The 7,500-nt window shown below is 40.5% G+C and overlaps 8 non-coding genes across 8 annotated transcripts; all 8 read right to left on the reverse strand.

Moving 5' to 3' along the window:
* Window positions 1–812: 812 nt before the first annotated feature.
* Window positions 813–885, reverse strand: trnar-ccu (transfer RNA arginine (anticodon CCU)). The gene has a single exon. It is a non-coding gene; the product is annotated as a tRNA-Arg (tRNA).
* Window positions 886–1,105: 220 nt separating this feature from the next.
* On the reverse strand, window positions 1,106–1,177 carry trnam-cau (transfer RNA methionine (anticodon CAU)). The gene has a single exon. It is a non-coding gene; the product is annotated as a tRNA-Met (tRNA).
* Window positions 1,178–2,009: 832 nt separating this feature from the next.
* On the reverse strand, window positions 2,010–2,082 carry trnar-ccu (transfer RNA arginine (anticodon CCU)). The gene has a single exon. It is a non-coding gene; the product is annotated as a tRNA-Arg (tRNA).
* A 219-nt stretch (window positions 2,083–2,301) lies between these two features.
* On the reverse strand, window positions 2,302–2,373 carry trnam-cau (transfer RNA methionine (anticodon CAU)). Its single transcript has one exon. It is a non-coding gene; the product is annotated as a tRNA-Met (tRNA).
* Window positions 2,374–3,205: 832 nt separating this feature from the next.
* trnar-ccu (transfer RNA arginine (anticodon CCU)) lies at window positions 3,206–3,278 on the reverse strand. Its single transcript has one exon. It is a non-coding gene; the product is annotated as a tRNA-Arg (tRNA).
* Window positions 3,279–4,401: 1,123 nt separating this feature from the next.
* On the reverse strand, window positions 4,402–4,474 carry trnar-ccu (transfer RNA arginine (anticodon CCU)). The gene has a single exon. It is a non-coding gene; the product is annotated as a tRNA-Arg (tRNA).
* A 1,123-nt stretch (window positions 4,475–5,597) lies between these two features.
* Window positions 5,598–5,670, reverse strand: trnar-ccu (transfer RNA arginine (anticodon CCU)). Its single transcript has one exon. It is a non-coding gene; the product is annotated as a tRNA-Arg (tRNA).
* Window positions 5,671–6,793: 1,123 nt separating this feature from the next.
* On the reverse strand, window positions 6,794–6,866 carry trnar-ccu (transfer RNA arginine (anticodon CCU)). Its single transcript has one exon. It is a non-coding gene; the product is annotated as a tRNA-Arg (tRNA).
* Window positions 6,867–7,500: the final 634 nt, after the last annotated feature.

A 7,500-nucleotide genomic window follows, 5' to 3' on the forward strand; every position in this document is an offset into this window, starting at 1 on the left:
CAGAATGCAAGTTCACTTGGATACAACCAGCTCTTGGTGAACAACTTGCTAATGGTTTCACAGTCGTGGATAAAGAACTTTTTTGTAAAAACAGGTAAGAAGATTGATGTGACATTAGGACTTCTCAGACAGTTAAGATTTCACAGCAAAAATTAAACATATGAAGCCTCGGGAGAACGTGACAGGAAACCATGAAGAGAAAGAAAATTCAACCAACCACGTGAATTTTTGACGATTTATGCCATTGATACAATGATGAAAGAAATTATCCGTAATAGGGTCCTATAATGTGTGGATACTGTATTTGCATGCAGCTTTGATTTCAGATGCTGTTTTCTACTTAGTTCTTTCAAGTGCTTAACGTGAATTAGCTTGTTAGGCGGAAGAGTTCATCCTCCACCAACACACTTTGGAAGACCCTCCAAGAGGTAAGAAACGGTGCCGGAAAAATAGAAAAATAGAACACACACCATTAGGCAGGTGGGATTTAACTTCCGTATCTGCACCCTTCAAATTCCTTCCATTGGATGGAACAAGGAAAGGTTAACAGCTGAAAACAGAATAAGAGAAAGAAGAAGGAGAAATAGAGGAAACCAGCATAAAATCAGAGATTTTCATTGTAATTTTGTTAGATGTCTATTCTCTTTATTCTGGAAGAGTGAGTTAGACATTGAGAGACACACATGGAAAAAGAAACAGAGATAGGGATAGGGGAGGAAGAAAATGTCATTGAAATTTTCTGCCAACTTTCCCAGGATTTTGGCAAATGTCCTTGAAGTAAATGTACTGTGAAAGGGCAGTTTTGAGCAAGACATCCCAGATGGGACTCGAACCCACAATCCCTGGCTTAGGAGGCCAATGCCTTATCCATTAGGCCACTGGGACAAAATGCTCGATGCTGGAATTGTACATTTCTTGTTGCTTCTAATTAGATCTGAGTGGTAGAAAAAAAAGAAGAGAACCGTTTAGCTCATGTAGGAGCGTTTCTTTCCTGTAATACTTTCAACAATGCAGTGGGTTTCTCTACAGTTGCTTCTGCTACAAAATTCAGAGACAATGACTACTAAGGAAATGAGTGGAGGGACACCCTGCCATCAAGAGAGCATAGCAGAGGATGGTTTCGATCCATCGACCTCTGGGTTATGGGCCCAGCACGCTTCCGCTGCGCCACTCTGCTAACTCCCACAAAATTTGTTTCAGAATGCAAGTTCACTTGGATACAACCAGCTCTTGGTGAACAACTTGCTAATGGTTTCACAGTCGTGGATAAAGAACTTTTTTGTAAAAACAGGTAAGAAGATTGATGTGACATTAGGACTTCTCAGACAGTTAAGATTTCACAGCAAAAATTAAACATATGAAGCCTCGGGAGAACGTGACAGGAAACCGTGAAGAGAAAGAAAATTCAACCAACCACGTGAATTTTTGAAGATTTATGCCATTGATACAATGATGCAAGAAATTATCCGTAATAGGGTCCTATAATGTGTGGATACTGTATTTGCATGCAGCTTTGATTTCAGATGCTGTTTTCTACTTAGTTCTTTCAAGTGCTTAACGTGAATTAGCTTGTTAGGCGGAAGAGTTCATCCTCCACCAACACACTTTGGAAGACCCTCCAAGAGGTAAGAAACGGTGCCGGAAAAATAGAAAAATAGAACACACACCATTAGGCAGGTGGGATTTAACTTCCGTATCTGCACCCTTCAAATTCCTTCCATTGGATGGAACAAGTAAAGGTTAACAGCTGAAAACAGAATAAGAGAAAGAAGAAGGAGAAATAGAGGAAACCAGCATAAAATCAGAGATTTTCAATGTAATTTTGTTAGATGTCTATTCTCTTTATTCTGGAAGAGAGAGTTAGACATTGAGAGACACACATGGAAAAAGAAACAGAGATAGGGATAGGGGAGGAAGAAAATGTCATTGAAATTTTCTGCCAACTTTCCCAGGATTTTGGCAAATGTCCTTGAAGTAAATGTACTGTGAAAGGGCAGTTTTGAGCAAGACATCCCAGACGGGACTCGAACCCACAATCCCTGGCTTAGGAGGCCAATGCCTTATCCATTAGGCCACTGGGACAAAATGCTCGACGCTGGAATTGTACATTTCTTGTTGCTTCTAATTAGATCTGAGTGGTAGAAAAAAAGAAGAGAACCGTTTAGCTCATGTAGGAGCGTTTCTTTCCTGTAATACTTTCAACAATGCAGTGGGTTTCTCTACAGTTGCTTCTGCTACAAAATTCAGAGACAATGACTACTAAGGAAATGAGTGGAGGGACACCCTGCCATCAAGAGAGCATAGCAGAGGATGGTTTCGATCCATCGACCTCTGGGTTATGGGCCCAGCACGCTTCCGCTGCGCCACTCTGCTAACTCCCACGAAATTTGTTTCAGAATGCAAGTTCACTTGGATACAACCAGCTCTTGGTGAACAACTTGCTAATGGTTTCACAGTCGTGGATAAAGAACTTTTTTGTAAAAACAGGTAAGAAGATTGATGTGACATTAGGACTTCTCAGACAGTTAAGATTTCACAGCAAAAATTAAACATATGAAGCCTCGGGAGAACGTGACAGGAAACCATGAAGAGAAAGAAAATTCAACCAACCACGTGAATTTTTGACGATTTATGCCATTGATACAATGATGCAAGAAATTATCCGTAATAGGGTCCTATAATGTGTGGATACTGTATTTGCATGCAGCTTTGATTTCAGATGCTGTTTTCTACTTAGTTCTTTCAAGTGCTTAACGTGAATTAGCTTGTTAGGCGGAAGAGTTCATCCTCCACCAACACACTTTGGAAGACCCTCCAAGAGGTAAGAAACGGTGCCGGAAAAATAGAAAAATAGAACACACACCATTAGGCAGGTGGGATTTAACTTCCGTATCTGCACCCTTCAAATTCCTTCCATTGGATGGAACAAGGAAAGGTTAACAGCTGAAAACAGAATAAGAGAAAGAAGAAGGAGAAATAGAGGAAACCAGCATAAAATCAGAGATTTTCATTGTAATTTTGTTAGATGTCTATTCTCTTTATTCTGGAAGAGTGAGTTAGACATTGAGAGACACACATGGAAAAAGAAACAGAGATAGGGATAGGGGAGGAAGAAAATGTCATTGAAATTTTCTGCCAACTTTCCCAGGATTTTGGCAAATGTCCTTGAAGTAAATGTACTGTGAAAGGGCAGTTTTGAGCAAGACATCCCAGATGGGACTCGAACCCACAATCCCTGGCTTAGGAGGCCAATGCCTTATCCATTAGGCCACTGGGACAAAATGCTCGATGCTGGAATTGTACATTTCTTGTTGCTTCTAATTAGATCTGAGTGGTAGAAAAAAAGAAGAGAACCGTTTAGCTCATGTAGGAGCGTTTCTTTCCTGTAATACTTTCAACAATGCAGTGGGTTTCTCTACAGTTGCTTCTGCTACAAAATTCAGAGACAATGACTACTAAGGAAATGAGTGGAGGGACACCCTGCCATCAAGAGAGCATAGCAGAGGATGGTTTCGATCCATCGACCTCTGTGTTATGGGCCCAGCACGCTTCCGCTGCGCCACTCTGCTAACTCCCACAAAAATATTTTCAGAATGCAAGTTCACTTGGATACAACCAGCTCTTGGTGAACAACTTGCTAATGGTTTCACAGGCGTGGATAAAGAACTTTTTTGTAAAAACAGGTAAGAAGATTGATGTGACATTAGGACTTCTCAGACAGTTAAGATTTCACAGCAAAAATTAAACATATGAAGCCTCGGGAGAACGTGACAGGAAACCGTGAAGAGAAAGAAAATTCAACCAACCACGTGAATTTTTGAAGATTTATGCCATTGATACAATGATGCAAGAAATTATCCGTAATAGGGTCCTATAATGTGTGGATACTGTATTTGCATGCAGCTTTGATTTCAGATGCTGTTTTCTACTTAGTTCTTTCAAGTGCTTAACGTGAATTAGCTTGTTAGGCGGAAGAGTTCATCCTCCACCAACACACTTTGGAAGACCCTCCAAGAGGTAAGAAACGGTGCCGGAAAAATAGAAAAATAGAACACACACCATTAGGCAGGTGGGATTTAACTTCCGTATCTGCACCCTTCAAATTCCTTCCATTGGATGGAACAAGGAAAGGTTAACAGCTGAAAACAGAATAAGAGAAAGAAGAAGGAGAAATAGAGGAAACCAGCATAAAATCAGAGATTTTCATTGTAATTTTGTTAGATGTCTATTCTCTTTATTCTGGAAGAGTGAGTTAGACATTGAGAGACACACATGGAAAAAGAAACAGAGATAGGGATAGGGGAGGAAGAAAATGTCATTGAAATTTTCTGCCAACTTTCCCAGGATTTTGGCAAATGTCCTTGAAGTAAATGTACTGTGAAAGGGCAGTTTTGAGCAAGACATCCCAGATGGGACTCGAACCCACAATCCCTGGCTTAGGAGGCCAATGCCTTATCCATTAGGCCACTGGGACAAAATGCTCGATGCTGGAATTGTACATTTCTTGTTGCTTCTAATTAGATCTGAGTGGTAGAAAAAAAGAAGAGAACCGTTTAGCTCATGTAGGAGCGTTTATTTCCTGTAATACTTTCAACAATGCAGTGGGTTTCTCTACAGTTGCTTCTGCTACAAAATTCAGAGACAATGACTACTAAGGAAATGAGTGGAGGGACACCCTGCCATCAAGAGAGCATAGCAGAGGATGGTTTCGATCCATCGACCTCTGTGTTATGGGCCCAGCACGCTTCCGCTGCGCCACTCTGCTAACTCCCACAAAAATATTTTCAGAATGCAAGTTCACTTGGATACAACCAGCTCTTGGTGAACAACTTGCTAATGGTTTCACAGGCGTGGATAAAGAACTTTTTTGTAAAAACAGGTAAGAAGATTGATGTGACATTAGGACTTCTCAGACAGTTAAGATTTCACAGCAAAAATTAAACATATGAAGCCTCGGGAGAACGTGACAGGAAACCGTGAAGAGAAAGAAAATTCAACCAACCACGTGAATTTTTGAAGATTTATGCCATTGATACAATGATGCAAGAAATTATCCGTAATAGGGTCCTATAATGTGTGGATACTGTATTTGCATGCAGCTTTGATTTCAGATGCTGTTTTCTACTTAGTTCTTTCAAGTGCTTAACGTGAATTAGCTTGTTAGGCGGAAGAGTTCATCCTCCACCAACACACTTTGGAAGACCCTCCAAGAGGTAAGAAACGGTGCCGGAAAAATAGAAAAATAGAACACACACCATTAGGCAGGTGGGATTTAACTTCCGTATCTGCACCCTTCAAATTCCTTCCATTGGATGGAACAAGTAAAGGTTAACAGCTGAAAACAGAATAAGAGAAAGAAGAAGGAGAAATAGAGGAAACCAGCATAAAATCAGAGATTTTCATTGTAATTTTGTTAGATGTCTATTCTCTTTATTCTGGAAGAGTGAGTTAGACATTGAGAGACACACATGGAAAAAGAAACAGAGATAGGGATAGGGGAGGAAGAAAATGTCATTGAAATTTTCTGCCAACTTTCCCAGGATTTTGGCAAATGTCCTTGAAGTAAATGTACTGTGAAAGGGCAGTTTTGAGCAAGACATCCCAGATGGGACTCGAACCCACAATCCCTGGCTTAGGAGGCCAATGCCTTATCCATTAGGCCACTGGGACAAAATGCTCGATTCTGGAATTGTACATTTCTTGTTGCTTCTAATTAGATCTGAGTGGTAGAAAAAAAGAAGAGAACCGTTTAGCTCATGTAGGAGCGTTTATTTCCTGTAATACTTTCAACAATGCAGTGGGTTTTTCTACAGTTGCTTCTGCTACAAAATTCAGAGACAATGACTACTAAGGAAATGAGTGGAGGGACACCCTGCCATCAAGAGAGCATAGCAGAGGATGGTTTCGATCCATCGACCTCTGGGTTATGGGCCCAGCACGCTTCCGCTGCGCCACTCTGCTAACTCCCACGAAATTTGTTTCAGAATGCAAGTTCACTTGGATACAACCAGCTCTTGGTGAACAACTTGCTAATGGTTTCACAGTCGTGGATAAAGAACTTTTTTGTAAAAACAGGTAAGAAGATTGATGTGACATTAGGACTTCTCAGACAGTTAAGATTTCACAGCAAAAATTAAACATATGAAGCCTCGGGAGAACGTGACAGGAAACCGTGAAGAGAAAGAAAATTCAACCAACCACGTGAATTTTTGAAGATTTATGCCATTGATACAATGATGCAAGAAATTATCCGTAATAGGGTCCTATAATGTGTGGATACTGTATTTGCATGCAGCTTTGATTTCAGATGCTGTTTTCTACTTAGTTCTTTCAAGTGCTTAACGTGAATTAGCTTGTTAGGCGGAAGAGTTCATCCTCCACCAACACACTTTGGAAGACCCTCCAAGAGGTAAGAAACGGTGCCGGAAAAATAGAAAAATAGAACACACACCATTAGGCAGGTGGGATTTAACTTCCGTATCTGCACCCTTCAAATTCCTTCCATTGGATGGAACAAGGAAAGGTTAACAGCTGAAAACAGAATAAGAGAAAGAAGAAGGAGAAATAGAGGAAACCAGCATAAAATCAGAGATTTTCATTGTAATTTTGTTAGATGTCTATTCTCTTTATTCTGGAAGAGTGAGTTAGACATTGAGAGACACACATGGAAAAAGAAACAGAGATAGGGATAGGGGAGGAAGAAAATGTCATTGAAATTTTCTGCCAACTTTCCCAGGATTTTGGCAAATGTCCTTAAAGTAAATGTACTGTGAAAGGGCAGTTTTGAGCAAGACATCCCAGATGGGACTCGAACCCACAATCCCTGGCTTAGGAGGCCAATGCCTTATCCATTAGGCCACTGGGACAAAATGCTCGATGCTGGAATTGTACATTTCTTGTTGCTTCTAATTAGATCTGAGTGGTAGAAAAAAAGAAGAGAACCGTTTAGCTCATGTAGGAGCGTTTCTTTCCTGTAATACTTTCAACAATGCAGTGGGTTTCTCTACAGTTGCTTCTGCTACAAAATTCAGAGACAATGACTACTAAGGAAATGAGTGGAGGGACACCCTGCCATCAAGAGAGCATAGCAGAGGATGGTTTCGATCCATCGACCTCTGGGTTATGGGCCCAGCACGCTTCCGCTGCGCCACTCTGCTAACTCCCATGAAATTTGTTTCAGAATGCAAGTTCACTTGGATACAACCAGCTCTTGGTGAACAACTTGCTAATGGTTTCACAGTCGTGGATAAAGAACTTTTTTGTAAAAACAGGTAAGAAGATTGATGTGACATTAGGACTTCTCAGACAGTTAAGATTTCACAGCAAAATTTAAAGATATGAAGCCTCGGGAGAACGTGACAGGAAACCGTGAAGAGAAAGAAAATTCAACCAACCACTTGAATTTTTGAAGATTTATGCCATTGGTACAATGATGCAAGAAATTATCCGTAATAGGGTCCTATAATGTGTGGATACTGTATTTGCATGCAGCTTTGATTT

The sequence above is a fragment of the Erpetoichthys calabaricus genome, chromosome 5 (assembly GCF_900747795.2).
Source record: "Erpetoichthys calabaricus chromosome 5, fErpCal1.3, whole genome shotgun sequence".
Taxonomy (NCBI): Eukaryota; Metazoa; Chordata; class Cladistia; order Polypteriformes; family Polypteridae; genus Erpetoichthys; species Erpetoichthys calabaricus.